Source organism: Pipra filicauda, unplaced genomic scaffold (genome assembly GCF_003945595.2).
Source record: "Pipra filicauda isolate LSUMZ 115617 unplaced genomic scaffold, ASM394559v2 scaffold499_size419610_pilon, whole genome shotgun sequence".
NCBI lineage: Eukaryota > Metazoa > Chordata > Aves > Passeriformes > Pipridae > Pipra > Pipra filicauda.
Genome location: NW_024104641.1, coordinates 192393 through 208189, shown reverse-complemented (window position 1 = coordinate 208189; position 15797 = coordinate 192393). Strand labels below are relative to the sequence as shown.

The 15797-nt window shown below is 43.1% G+C and overlaps 1 protein-coding gene across 1 annotated transcript in view; it reads left to right on the top strand.

The window, feature by feature from the left end:
* LOC113999430 (limbic system associated membrane protein) overlaps positions 1-15797 on the top strand; it is a gene marked incomplete at its 5' end in the record, with an annotated part of 259970 nt that overhangs the window by 200014 nt on the left and 44159 nt on the right. The gene's annotated exons all lie outside the window — the stretch shown is intronic.

Sequence of the window (15797 nt, the reverse complement as noted above, 5' to 3'; positions counted from 1 at the left end):
CTTACAGCATGCTCAGCACAGCATGTCTAGGCTGGTGCTTTTCCTGATTACCTGCAAGGAGATTTTCTGTCTAAGATCAGGAAGACACAGCAGACGAGACCCTCTATATACAGATATGAGCAGCCTCACATTCACAAGCAATGGTCTTCTTGGGGGTCTTAAACCACCACATTTTCAGTTGGAGTAACAGCACAGCAGGGCATAAGAAATTCAAGAGCTTCCTGGATTGTGGTGTTGTGTCACTTTCTTCTCCAAGTGATAGAGGAGCCAATGAGGAGAGGTGCTATGCAGAGAACAGACTGAGAGCAGCCCCGAGGAGAAGAGATTGCGGGTTGGTTGACGTGAAGTTCAACATGACCCTGTAATGTGCTTTTGCACCCCAGAAAGCCAACCACATCCTAGGCTGCATCAAAAGCAGTGTGGCCAGCTGGTCAAGGGAGGTGATTCTCTCCCTCTACTCTGCTCTGGTGAGACCTCATCTGGAGTATTGCATCCAGCTCTGGGTCCCCCAACATAAGAAAGACCAGGATCTGTCCAGAGGAGGACCATGAAGATGATTGAAGGGCTGGAGCATGTCTCCTGTGAGAACAGGCTGAGAGGCTTTGTCTTGTTCAGTCTGGAGAAGAGAAGGCTCTGGGGAGATGTCGTAGCATCTTCCAGTACCTAAAGGGGGCTGACAAGAGAACTGGAAAGGGACTTTTTACAAGGGAATGTAGGACAAGGAGGAATGGCTTTAAACTGAAAGAGGGTAAATCTAGATTAGATATAAGGAAGAAATTCTTTACTGTGTGAATGGTTGAGACACTGGAACAGGTTGCAGATAAATTGTAGATGCCCCATCCCTGAAAATGTTCAAGGCTAAGTTGGATGGGGCTCTGAGCAATCTGGTCTGATGAAAGGTGTCACTGCTCATGGCAGAGGGTTGGAACTAGATGATCTTTAAGGTCCCTTCCAACGCAAACTGTTCTGTGATTCTGTGGAGCTAGTCATCCAGAGCCAGTGACTTTCTGTGCATACAGAGCATCTAATAATTCTCTTAAAACCCATGAAAAATACCAGCATTATTTCCTATGCAGATGGTTGCTACAAAGAAGCAATTAGGAAGATAACCATTTTTAAAGCTGCAGGGGAAAATGGCAGTATTTTGGTCGAAGATAAGTATAAACCAAACCCTAAGGTGTTGACAACCCAAAATACTTGCATGTTTCAGTTTTGAAACATGCAAGTATAGCATCTAGACTTGTATCTTGGATATCATCCCTGGCTTTACTTCTTTGAATAGTAAATCTTTCTCACAGTTTGAACTGTGAATATAATTTAGCATTAATGTACCGTGTATGTCTTTGATATGGCCGAAAGGGACAAGTTATGTATCTGGGTTGGAGCAGAGAGACATATCACTGTGTTGGCAGGATCTTTACTGCTGTAACACTAAGTCCAGGAATGTAAAACATGTGAGACTTGGAGTATATTTAGGTCTGGAAGAATAAAGTATGTTCATACATCTAGCAGTATATAGATCATGTGAAGTATTTCAGATGTAGAAGTGGGGTGCTGCTGTAGGATGGTGGTGGAGGCAGAAAAGCATCTGCAGTGAGGAACCAGTTTCTGTGGCTACAAGGTCTCCCCCAGCAATGAAGAGGTCCTGGTTCTGTTTCAAGGTTCCTTCTTGGGAAGATTGTTTTTCTTCTCTCTTCATCTGTGGAAGAAAGAGGTAGAAAAAGGTTTTCACTGTATAAAATTGTTTACGGATAGAAAACTGAGCAGGAGTTCTCAGCATGATACAGTCTTGTTAAGCAATGGTCTGTTTTTCCTCCTGTTGTCTTCATGGAGAAAGAAGGAAAGAATTAGCAATCCCTAGATGTGAACAGTAGAATTAATTGTAGCTGTGATTCATTACAAGCAAAACCAGCTAACCCTTTCTCTGCTATTTTTAATTTTCCAATTGAATCATAGAGTGTGTTAAACCCAAGACAGGGTCTGAATTCCTAGGAACAACTTTATTCCAAATGTGCATGTAGCAGAATTGCCAGGAATTGGAGAAACAGTGCAGGCAGACAATCTAATTTTTAAAGGATTGAAAATTCCCTCTGTTGTTTTGTAGTTGATCTTACCTGTTGATGGTGTGAGGGAGGGATGTCCACAGTCAGAACAAGCCAGATCACTGAGTTTTGCTTAAATTTGACCTGTTGTTTTTCAATGTAGTCTGTGTTTTGCTCAAGAACTGGCTAACTGTGTCTCTTCTTTCCATTATTTCTTTTTTTTCGAGGGCGGAGGGAGGGTGTTCACTACTATTATTGCTACTATTGCTACTATTATTACTAGTTTGCAGTGGGTTTTTTAGTCATCTGTGTTCAGCTCTCTTGAGAGCAATGAAAAGAAATCAAACTGCTTTTGTGAGTTGTGGCAGAAGAGTGCAAATAGATTGATTAAAAACGCTGTTTCTTTTTTTAATTTAAACAGAGCAGAGGCTTGTGGGTAATGTGCATAATGTATGCTTGGTGGTAACAAGCCACTGTGGAGAGAGGGGATGAAAACAAGGGAGAAAGAAAAAAAAAAAAGGAAGCTGAGCCTGTGTTGTTCTACCTTTAAACACAAGATTGATTTTACATTTTCCCTGTGTGTCACTTTCATTACTAGCAAATTAATCCTTCTCTCTGAGGCTTGAAACTTATTTCTGGGGTCTCTCATAAGAAAATAGCTTTTGGTGTTCTACCTCTTCTTAAAAAGGGAGCTTGGGGCTCAGCTACATGAGGAAGTTGCACCCATTTAACCAAAGGTGTAATTTTAAAATTTACCCTGTTATAGAAGTGCACATGACTGGCTTATTTTGATTTTTACTTTGCTTTGAGTCTGCCTGTACTGGCAGAAACACAACACTGTTGAAATGATAGGAGAATGCTGACTAGGGGACAGGTAACATCACTTTAACTAAATCAATAAAAAGTTATCCCTTCACAGCTATTTCACCTTGTTCAGATAAAGAAGGCAATTACAGAGACCTGTGGTCTGAAGGATCAAGTCCTCAGCAAACCCTCTCGGAAGGAGGCTGTGAGATGTTTCTGACACTCATATAGTTCTGCAGTGCAGCATCGCTTTGAACCATGAGGGTCTGCAGGCTGCTGTACCCTTGGGGACTCGGGGAGCTTCCCGGCATAATAAAGGGGCAGATGTATTGAACACTCATTTTAGGCCAATGATTACAGGCAATTAAATGATTAAATAATTGGACCGCCAAAAGCTACAACTCTATTGCAAGTTGAGTAAACCACTTTGAGGCTGCTGGGTTTCTAGCAAAATCATAATGCTGCTTTGTGGGGCTGCTCTCTCTTCAGTCCTCAATTCATGGTACCATGTGTAGAAATTTAGACTTGCTTTGTTTCTGTTTAAATTATCTGACATATCTAGAGCTTACATCACCTGTGCTCTCATTGCAGAAGGATTTGGATTTCTTTCGGGTTTAGGTATTTTTTGCAAGTTGTACATTTTTCAGATCCAGGAGATACATGTGTGTTATCGTTCCTTTACAGTCCTTGGTCAGTCAAGTCACCGGCTGGTTACAAAAACCTGCTGCTTCTCTGTTTTGATGCCTCTGATGAAGTGAGAGGGCTGTTCTGATTCAGTTCCAACTCAGAAAACTGGAGAGTGACCCATAGCCACTTCTTTACTTCTGTTAACATTGGCACTTTCATTTCTGTTTAAGATGAGTAAGTGAGTCACAGCCTGCCCCACTCTTTGAGGATCACTTGCCAGCAGTGGCCCAAATCTGTCTGGATCCATGGTGCCATAATGGGGCAGTAGTCTGAGATCTCCAGTGGCTGCCCAGTAACTGAGTTAATGTAGCAGCAATTTTTCATCATCAGTTGCTGCTACAGAGTATAAGTGTAAGAGTACAGGGCTGACGTGAGCAGGGCCCTGTAGTCCTGTTGACAGCAGTAACTGGTCATTAGCTTGGGAAGGGTGGGAAGAAGGGCTCCATCTTTACTGCTGAATATCAAACAGCGCACAAAAATAGCCGCTTGCAGCCACAGTGAAGACTTGCTCCTGTTAGTGAAAATCCAGCATGTTTTGTCTGACCAAAGGTCAGGCGTTCATTTGGATTAACAAACAAACTGGACGCCAGGTGCAAGGAGGAGAGTAACTATTTTTATATCAAAAGACCTCTTATATTTTCCCTGTGAAAACTCTAGTGGCAGCATTTCAAGTTGCTTAGACTGTGTTTCAATGAAAATGACTTTCCACTTTTCCTGTGCTGTGCAGTGGCCAACTCTAACCGAGGATCTGGTATGTGATTAGGTTTCTTAAGTGGCAGGTGGGGGAGTGCATCCACTTACAGAATTATTGTTAAAGTAAGGAGCTTTTGGGACTTCTCTGCAGGCACTCTGGATTGCTGGAAGCATTCCATCTGATTTCTCAAAAATACTCACTTATATTTTGAAAAACTGCAGCCTTTACTGCTCCTTTTGGATTTACTAGAGCCTTGAGCAAGCCATTTGCTTCTCTTTGAGCATGTACTCGTTTAAATACACCCGTGCAGAGCAAAGGGAGAGACATGGTTGGGCCATATTCATTTCCATTCCGACTGACTCAAAGTGAAGGGTGCCTGTGAGCATCTGCGGGACTTGTTATTGCTCAGTGGGCAAGAGCTTGTCAGAAATGTTGAGCTGATTATCTGCTGTGTGAACCATTTTCTCTATAATTGACCTCTTTACTCCTGCCTTAGCAGAGGACAATCTTATTTTTTATGCTTCAAACAACTGCAATTCAGAGTGAATAGATCTTCACACTGAGACCTAGGATCCAGCTCTGTTCCCTTCAGAATAATTGGCAAAAGTTCCCAAGAAGGAATCTCAGTTTGGATCAGTGGATAGTTTTAGATACTCTATACTACCCAAGGCACTCCTGAAACATGCAGAAATGTCCCAGAAGGAGCAGAAGAGAGGAGAGTGTCCGTGTAGCGGTAGGTATGTGGACATGTGCATGGGTATAGGAGTGACCTGTCTTTGACCTGGCTTGGGAGAGCAAGGACTGCAGCAGGGCAGGAGGGAGGACAGTGACAGAGCTGGAGGGCTCTGGGATTTGCCTGCAGTAGTAATGTTTGTACCTCATACAGTATAAAGCTTGATTTTCCAGCTACCAAAGGCATCAATTTTGTAGACTAGGGAAAAAAAAATATAAAGGCAAATATCACAGAGATTGGGGGGAGGAGAGAAATGAGTGTTACACTGGTTTGTTTATCAAGAAACAGAATTTTACTAGGACACAATGCAGAACTACAAGCATATTATCCTACTGCTTTTCCAGCTCCAGCACCAGCTCTTTTCTTTTCCAGGTGAAGCATTATTGTGTTAATACTTGCAGGAGGAGGGAAGAAATGAGTCCAAATGCCCCTGTTTGAAACGTCCTATCAGTGCATAAAATATGTCTGCGGATTTGAGAATTACGCTGACTTCACAACAGTAAATTTCAGATAAATAATTTATCTCCTGCAAACACATTTCTGTGCTCTTACACATCCATTTGTTTCTGGAAAGCAGCGGGGGTGTCAGGGAGGCAGAAGTGATTGGTGCTTGCTGGGGAACTTTCCGTGGAACTGCCTGTAGCTTGGGTGTTGTTGGCCACTGAAGGTAGGGTTTTGTTCTCACAGTCACCAGCTCCCACATCATAAATAAAGCCATTTTGGAAACAGGAGGCACCTTGAGCTAAAACTGGCATTTCTCACAGTATTGGCAGATCAAGCCAGCAACTGTTGATTTTAAATGTTTAATGAGCAATATGTTGCTGATTCTGGTCATAATGTTGTGTTTGCCTAACCTTTCTCGATGTGCTCCCTTCTGCTGTATCGCTGGCAAGTTTCCAGAAGAGGAGGAAAGGGAAAGGTAAAAAACACAAATCCCACTACGAAGGGATAAGCAGGGCAGAGAGAACAGAAAAATTGAATGACTTGAAGAGAAAGGGCATAAAAGGCAGAGCTAGAACTTAACTAACAGGAAGAAATAGCAGCAAGATATTGATGCCATGTCAGAGTATTAAATTAGGGATTGCAGAGAAAGACAACTTTTCCCTGCAGAGGTATTCATACTGAGGGAACTGGAAAAGAAAGGCTGGTTACTAGAGAGAGATGGACAGGAAGAGCTGTGTGGAGGTGAACCCCGAACCAGGGAGTCTCCTGAGACAGTTCAGCTTGATGTTTAAAAGCAGGCAAATTGAAAGGGAAGTAGTATTGTACAAATCAGTAAGATGTTCAGTCACTTTCCTGCCAGGCTTATGTAATCTCATTCTAAAAACTATCTCCAGGATGCTGTATTTTTTCCAGTTTTTTTTTGTTCAACCTCAAAACCCCCAGTGGTTCAGCATAAGCCTGTTTCACACTGGGTTGCACGTTGGCTATAGAGAGGCTTATAAACATGAGTAGGTATCTCAGGATACGAAGGAGACTTCATTGACCAGTGGAGGTAGGAGCATGCAATGAAAACAGAAAAAGACTGCTTTTATAGTACTAAATAGCAGCTGCTTCTGCTGTTGGTCCCATACTATACTAGACACTCCCTCTACTGCTGTGGGTGCTGACCATTGCTTGCTGTAGAAGACTGATCTCTTGCTTAATACATACCACAACTCATGTGCTACGGAAAGCTCAAGACTGAAAATAGAGGAAACTGAAGTCTTTTGTTTTCTGAACAGAGAGGGTTTTTTGCACAGGAGTGTCAAATGCTTCCTATCCCTGTGCCTTGGACACTTCTCAGTAGGAGTTATCCAGTGAGTTAATGTGTAAAAACTGTAGAAAATTTCTGTAATATGTTGATTGGGCTCTTGAGTGAGACCAGGCATTTTCTCATCTTTTAATCATTACCTGTTTGGCTGATGTTTAAATCAATGAGAGCATGCCAAACACTCACTGCCCTATTAGGAAGACGTTTCTTTGTTTAAATGATGGCTTGTTTATTGCTTCCATTGTATGTACAGTGCAGTACATATTGTCCAAACGGGAAATATAGTTACTAGGTCAAACTTGGTAAAGGAGGATTTTTCTTTTTTTAATGAGGAGAATATCAATTTTGCAATGCTTGTTATGCTTTCATTTCCAGGCAGCTGCATACAAATTGTGTTATATAAAGTTGACCACACACAAATTGATGTATAGAAAGTGTGTGTTAAGACACTGTGAGATTGATGTGGAAAGAAACAACACACAGAGGACTTGTCTAAGAACAGCCTTGCCAGAAAAATGGGCAGTGGTCCACCCAGGCCACTGTTGTTCCTCCAGCAATGAGAGAGGTTCAAGAAGGAGATAGTGTCCTTTATTTATATAACTGCTTGATTTATTGTTTTTCCTTCATGGATAATCTATCATCTCCTTAAGTTACTTGATTCCTTGTTAACAAATGAGAGTGAAACATGGATGTATGTTCCACACTAAATTTTCCATTTTTAAGAGCAGGTATGCGTGGGATTGCTGGATTGACCTCTCTCAGTCTTTTACTCCCTCTTTTATACCCTCTTTTATATCTTCTGTTGTTTCCTTGCTTTCTTGATAAATGTCCTAAGCATCAAAGCTAGTATATGCAAAAAAAAAATTAATTAACCTTAAACTGGTCACTAGGGTCCTCAAGTACAAACAAGCACAGGCCTTTACCCGTTCAAATCAAGCACGTCTTCAGTGGGTCATCTTCAAGGACATTTCCAGCATCCCAGCTTCTGTAAGTGAAGTTCTTTGCTGCCAACACCTCTAAGTGATTTCTCTTTAGTTGTAGCATACTCCATCAGCTGTAGGGTATTTTTTTACATTCTCCTCTCCACACCCCCTTGGTTCTGTTCCCTGCAGCTTTGAAGTAGAATGAAGTCTTTCCCAGCCATGTGGTGCAATATGTCATCGTCTCCCTTGAAGCAATTGCCACATGTGTTTGCCATGTAACAGACAACTATAAAAGCAAAGCAAAGCCACAAGTATAAGAACTCTTTTCCTAAATGTTTCAGCAATACACTATTCCTGCATGAATGCCTTTTGTCATTGCAATAGCTCAACTGAGTTACAGTAAGGTTTCAGTCTTGTGGACATACATACGAGTGGAAGGGAAAAAAAAGCTGGAAGATAAAAAGGAGAATAATAGGGAAAGAGGAGGAGGGAGACAGGGTAAGAGAAAAAAATGAAAAGACAAAAAAGAGGTATGTGAACTGAAAAAGGGAAAAAAGGGCTGTGATGGTTAAAAAAGCAGGAGAGGTTATTCAGATCTGTAGGATGGTAAGGTCTGAGGCACGTGAACTCTTTACAGGGCAGAGCCCTGCAGAATGCAATATAATCTCTATTAGGGCCCTTCAGTTTAGAGGCATATAAATGGAGTGAGGTTTATTGCAAATTCTGGCTAATAACTTTCTCAAAGGGGAAAACTTCTGTATTCTCTTTGAAATACAATTTCTTGTCTCATAAATTGAAACAGCTGCGACTGTTCCCTCTGCACAGAGACTTTTTTCATCTTTTGCCTTTTTTGCTGGGAGTATGCGTATGATTTGGCTTAATGATTTTTCCCCTGCAGAAGGGACCCAGAATGTGGTGCTGTATACAGGTTTGTGATCAGTGTCTTTGCACAAGCACAAGAAAAATGCCTTGAGCATTTTCTGCTTTTAGAGAGGAACAAGTGTTAGGCTATTAGTCTGAATCTAACTTAGACTGCATTTCTCCTGAGAAAACTCAGTAAGAATTTCTGCAACCTCATTCCCTAGAAAGACTCTTGCCTAAACTGAGATTTAATCTGTCACCTAGACCAGATTCCAGTCTTGGAACTGTAAAGGCTGCTACCACCTCCATAACTACCATGCAGAAAGCAAAGCAAAGAATACAGGTGAGCATCTTGACAGGCTATATTCCTGCACAGGGATGCTGATGGGCACCACAATGCAGGTGGGAAGAGATATTCCCACTTGGGAAAGGAAACAAGACCATTTCCCTCCTTATGACTCTATGCAGTGCTAGATATTCTCTACCAGCATCAACTCATCTCTGAGGACTCCTAAATGTCTCTTCTTTCTTCTGTTTGTTTTTTTTTTTTTTAATTGGAAGATTCAAGATTGCCTCTAGGCTTGTACAGAAATCAACCACTTCTGAGGATGACTGAATGTACAGAAACACAGATGGGGAGTCAAACCTTCTGGCCTCCAACTTGATGTCTGCTCCAAGTTAAAGTGGTTAAATCCCCGAATCATTAAACAAGTGATATATGAGTTAAGACAGCATGCTGCCAGCAGCAGTATGTACAAATGTCCCAAGGAGGTTCAGATTCAGAGGGCTATATGTCACCTTCAGCCAGTTTCTGTTTGGAGAGAGCTCAGGAAGGGTTTGAGGTTAAGTGACGAAATACTTGAATAGGTATCTCAGTATCTCAGTTTCTCATTTCTCCATCTCTCTCCCATGATTCCCTACCAGTGCCTCCAGCTGGAAGAGCAAAGGGGTGTAGAAAAAGCCAGAATTCATCAGATCTGAGTGGAGAACCATTTTCTCTCATAGCAGACTTCAACCTGCCCATTATATATGACAGGGCAAGCTGCATTTTAGGAGATCACAGAGCAGCAAAGCCATTTTTCCTGTTGCGTTAGAAGCAGACCCATGGTCCCCAGCAGGTTGGCCTTCTTTCCCATCCCCTCTTGCAGCAGCTTCCTGTTGCATCCCATCCTACAGGCTCCCTCCCACGCCTGCATCCAGTAGTTCAGCTGGTGGCCCAGCTCTGCTGTGTGACAAGCTGCTGCAGCTGGGAGATGTGAGGAGTCTTTGCCCACCAGAACAGATTTGTAAGGGAGGGCACCAAAACCTCAAATGACTCCAGTGACAGGTGACTGCAGAAGCTCCCTGTTTCTTTCCTCCTTGAGCCTCTTGGCAGCCAAAATGGCTTTCTTGCAAACCAGAGCATGTTCATAGCAAGAGCCTAAGGGATGAAGAGGAAAAGAAATGCATAGGAGCTCTTCCAGGGCTACATGGAAAGTGCTAGAGAATATCTTCTAGGTCTCCTGCAGTGCTAGAATTGTCTGGGGGTTGGGACTATGGCTTCTTCCTTATTTTTTGATCCATGAATTGCAGACTGTCTTGTAACATGGAGCATTTTATTAACTAAGACTTTCCGGGGGACCTCTCTGTATTTGAGAAGGTAGCAATGAGAGCACTTGTTTGTCTGGAAATGGGATGGTTGTTAATGGTGTATTTTACCCACCTTTAATGAGATGAAGCAGGCAGAAAGTACGGAGGAGTCAGCACCAGACATTCCCACTCCACCCACTCCTTATTACCAAAGGTCATGGGAACCTACCTCTCTTTCTACTTGTATGTCCTGTACATGCATCTAAGTGTCTGAGACTCTCAGTGATACTGCCAACAACCTTCTATTGCCTGTGAGCAATGACATTGCTTACCACAGATCAATATAACTGTAATATATCTGAAAGACTCAGGCCTCAGTTGCCCCTTGCATGTTGTATTCCCAGCCAACACTAACTGCATTCCTCACTGCTTTCCCATGGCAATTCACCTTGCTCAGAGCTCTGCCTGTTTGCCATAACCCTCTGCATCCCCTCACTTTTTTTTTAATCAACCTTTCATCTCTATCTCATGGTCTGTGTTTCATTTTCTTATCTATTTCCTTTTCTGTCCTTCTCCTGAAGACTTGGGTCTCACAAGCTATCCTCTTTATGCTATTTTTAAAATTTTTTCTTGTCTTGACATTTTCCCCCCTGTTCTCTGTTCTCCTTCCTTCTCTCTTCTCCCCTCTCCTTCCTGCATGTTGCATCCCCCTGTATATGCAAGCTCATACTGCCTGGAAATTATCTCAGGACTGTCTACTCCTGAAGTAGTGAAAAAATACAGTCTGCAGGTGAATTTTCCATTTTAATGTAGTTAACATGCCTCCTCTCCTTCAACCGACTGCTGAGATTAGTGGCATAAAATCCCATCAGGATATTGACATAACCTATAAGCCAGGAAATTGTTTTAATCAAACCCAGCATCCCATTTGGAATGCCGGACTTAGAAATACAAGGACAGCCGTTTTGAGAGCAGATGAGAAATAAGGAAATAAGTGTTTGAGGACAGGGTGTTTTAAAACCTGTTTTTATAATATTCTTTCAATACCTTATGGTCAGAAGTTGCAGGACTTATTTTTTCTCCACTGAGTCCTAGCCAATACAGAGTCCTCAGACAGAGTATTGGTACTGGAGAGGTGATAGAAAGGAATTTGGTTGAATTACTGGTTATTAAGAGGGTCTGTTATCTAGTAAAAGTGTCAGAGGGCATCAATCCACAAGACATGGATGATTACTGCAGATGAATTCCTGGTCCTTGGAGGCTGGGTGGGAGGGCATGATTGTTGGGTTTTTCCCCCACTCCCAGTAAAATTTAAAGCAGTCTTGGATGAGCCACCCACAAAAAGATGTCTCTTAAGTTCCTTGGAAATCAGTGAACCAAAGAAATAATAGAAGATGCCCCAAACTATTTGTCAGTGTCTAATTTACAACTCCACCTCTCACTGTTTCCCTCCGTCTGCTCTTGGGTTTCTAAAGAGGTAACCTTTGTCAGTGTGTCAGTGTGATTCACACATAAGCGGGGTGAGGACAGATTATTGACAAGCTATTGCAGATGGTTCCAGTGGCAAAGCTGATAAAGAGAAGGTGCTGCAGTAGAGGAGGGGTGATCAGGTGCTATGTGCTGTGGTGCCAGTCAGTATGCCTGCTGTCAATACAGTCCAGTGTTGCAGCATTGTAAACTGCCAGGAGAGAGAGAAGTGGCCCATTTGCAACCTTGGTCTGTGTGTACAATGGCATGAAACCCCCACATAAAGGAGTTTGTACGTTAAGGTGATGAGAGACAAGGGGAGATTTCTGTCCCCAGCTGGTGATCAGTTTATTCACTGAAGTATGAGGATTGATAGCACTTGTCACTAATAGCCCGGCTAATATAGCTGCAGATGCTACATTTAATCACATAAACTGTGCAGTGCAATTGCAGAACAAGGGCCTCTGGCCTACACCACTGGAAAAGCAAGCAGAGCAGATTCCTAAGGGGCTGGTGGAGAATTGCAGTCATCTTAACACCCTTGTGACAGGAAAAAAAAGATGTGTCCTGCTTCTTCATGACACTCTATGTAGGGGTACATGTTTATGTCCATGCACGTGTGTAATTTACCGAATGCACATGAGAGAACAAAAGGACCTTGTGCATGAAATCAAGAGTATGTGTGAAAGAAAGACAGGTCCACTGTGTAGAAGAAATGAAGGGAGTGGTTGGGGTAGAAGGATGTGCCAGTTCCATTTGGCTGTCTTTCACAACACTGTATTCCCGACAACTTTTTCTTGCTATCTGTGGCCAAAAGGAGATTCAGAGCATTTGAGAAGATGTGGTGCTGCCCAGCAGCACAGCTGCATAAAGCAGGGAGCAGCTTCCACACAACTAAGACCAGAGTCCTTCAACAAGGTATCTGTAGTGCAATGAGGACAAGTTAGGGAAAAAAAAAGGAATGTTTGGGCTTCTTAGTGCCCCCATCATCAAACAGCAACTCATTCCCCTTCTGCTGCTTTCCAGGATTGTTTGAAACTGGACGTTATAGGTTTTCAGCCATTATTAAGGAGTCTTCTCTTCTCCCACCTGCCAAAAGGTGTTTTGTTAGATATGTACAGGACTGTGTGGATGCAGGCACCATGCAACACTTGAAAGGCAAATGCACTCTGTACTGCAGTCCTCCACACACAAGACCAGAGGCACAGCACAGCCCTGTGCTCATCCTCTCACCCTCTCCCCTGCCTGCCAGCCAGCCTTCCTTCCTTCACATCTTCACCTTAATGCTCCATCATACTTCCAGTCCCACACCTGTGCTTCCACATGTATTTTTTCCACCTTCCACGCACCTGCACACACGTGTGGAGAGTCTCATCCCTGGGTACTCTTTCACCCATCTGCATTTCCTCTTGCATCCCCACAAGCTTTCGTACTGCTTTTTTACAGTGCTCGGCAGCTCTTGCCCACACACCCAGCTGGTACTCACTTGTGCTCACCACACTCTCATGTTCTCTGTCTCTGAATGCCCAGCCCTGCAACCAAGCTGTTACTAGTTCGGTTCAGTCATATGTGTGTCCTGTCAGACACACATCTGCAGCCAAGTGGCCCAGAATGAGACTGGCATATATCAGGGTTAAAAATGAATATGCCAGGAATGTCCCTCTTCTCTAAACTCACACCCTGATAATATAGCCCCCAAGGGGATCAGTTTGTGGTGTTAAGACAGCTGTTTGTGGTTTTCACTAGAGGAGAGCATGGGGGAGGAAAGTCCAGCCCAACACCTAGCCCTTCAAATGAAGTGACTTGTCAAGTATGCAACTGTGACGGAGATCTGAGAAGCAATAAATTTAGCAGCACTCACTTCCAATGACAGCCTGTCATGTGCTTGAAACATAAATAGTGGTGGAGACAAATCACTGCTGTTTTCCTATTAAGCTTTGGCCCACTGGCCCTCTAGCTTGCCAGTAGCATTTCTACCTGGCCTGCCAGCATGCCTCGTCTCAGGGACAGATGTGCCTCCCCATTACAGGCTTTGGGAGAGTCAGAATGGGAATTATCATGCTGTTATTTCCTCAGGTGTCCTTGGTGTCTGAGTACTTGCTCCTCAGATGATGGATTTGTCGCTCAGGCTGTGTGCTGCTGGCACCTCCCCCTTCCATCCAAGGCTGAGCAAACATGGACCCTCTCCCTAGAGAGCTTATGGTTTTCACCTTGGCCCCAAGTTTCTTCCACGTAGCCTGTCAAGGTCATGCTGATGGAGTAAATGAGGCACTGATTTTAATAAGGGAGCAGAGGTGAAGTTTTCCAGTGCACCTGAGTGACATGCGAGCACAAATGCCATTGAAAGCTATTGGATCTTGTCCTGGTAAAGCATTTAGTAGCTTTTGGAAACCCTTCTTTCAAATATTAATTATTATATAACCATTTAATAAAACATGCCATCAGAAGCTCACATGAATCTTTACAGAGATGAGAGACATCCCTTAGTGCTTTAAATTGAGGAACCAGGGGCTCAGCACATTTCACCTTCTTCCCTCTCTCTTATCAGTTTTGATTCCTCTTCCACTCTCTCCTCAAGGAAGATGAAATCATGCTGGTGATTAAGGTGGCTGGCTCTGTGCTGTTTAATTAGAACAACTGCTGTTTCAGTTCCAGTGAAACTCTCACAGGTTTGCAGTTGCAAAGGCACTCTAATAAGACCCCTGCCACTTCAGGAAATTTGAGAAGGAAAGGAGCCAATGAGTCCTCAACTTAAAATGAATATTTTTTCATGCTTTCTTGGGTTTTTTTGGCTGACTTGGGCTCCTGTTGGAGCAAGATGTTTCTCTCCCCAGAGAATGTAAATTATTTGAGGGAGCTGGGAGAGAAGAAATAAATAGATTCCTGTCCATGACAGTAACATGGTGGTGAAGCCCAGTGAGATGCTTCTGACTGACATGGCTGGCCATGGTCTTCTCATGCCAGGAGTGTTACAGTTGTTAGAAGTTTTCTATAAGCATCAGAACAAGAAAGAGCAGTAAGGAGTTGGGACAAAGGCAATGAAATATCTTTTAGGTTTGTCCTCAAACCCCTTCCTAAATTTATGGGGTAAGCTGTAAAAAGTCAGAAAGCAGTTGGTTTGAAACTGGTTTTTCTACTTACAATGTTCTGCCTTTTCCCTTTTTGGTGACCCCCTTCTTTTTCCCATATCCCTGGCGGAGAGACCCTGCCTCACAGGCATGAATTTCAATAGTGCTGATGGCCAACAGCTGCACTAGCAATGGTAGTAGCTGCACCAGGGAGCTACAAGAGCTCAAAGTCAGGGCCTGTATTTCCTCTCTGCTTGCCTCCCCTGTAGGACTGTATAGACTGCAATATTAGACACTGAGCAAACACCTTCCTCCTCCTTCGCAGCCTTGCAAGTTTGAGAGAGAGATTCCTTATTCTTTGGAAAGCAAGGGAGTGGCTAACTGCATAGGAATTAAATATCATGGACCGAACCAATCATTTATCTGGCCCTCTATCACTATCAATCAACAGCAGATACCTCAGATGATAATATCACAGGAGCCAGCCCAATTGATCAAAAGTCTGTGCAGCGTGTGAGCCCAAACAATACCTTCCCAGCATACCCCACTCTGCCTTCAAACCTCTGTGATACTTGCCTTGATACTTGGCAATGCTTCATGCCTGCTCAATCCTAAATCCAGCCAGTTAGCATCATCTCCTGATCCCTTGTTGTGCTCCCCATAGAGTATCGTCTTTGCTTCAGGAGCAGATATGGGGGATGGTGTTAGGCAATCACTGTGCTAGATCTAATTGAGAAACATTGCAGCAAGGAGAGGGGTCAACAGAAAAGCAAACAAAACGATTTTTCAAGACACTAATCCACCTATACAAATATTGGCACCAGGCATCACAACACACTGGCATGTTTTTGAAAGGGTAAATCTTGCTGAGGGGTGGTTTAACTCTTTGACCTCATTTCCTCACTTGAAAACTATAGCTGTTTAAAAGATCAGTGGAAAGATCCAGGTTGATACAGAAATCCCAGTCTTTATGTGTTCCTTGCGAACTTCATATTTAGAGTAGCCTCACTGAAAACAGGGGTGAGCTACAGGAACTGCCATCTTGCAAAAAGGCAGGAGATTCGGAGGCTGTGTGATCTGGCCAGGAAATATTTGGCGTCAGCTTGCAGAGAAAAAGCCACAACAACGTCTAAGCTTCTCAGTTAATATTCTTTCCCATTTGAAGTAAATTTGGGCCAATTCGTAATTTCTCAAGC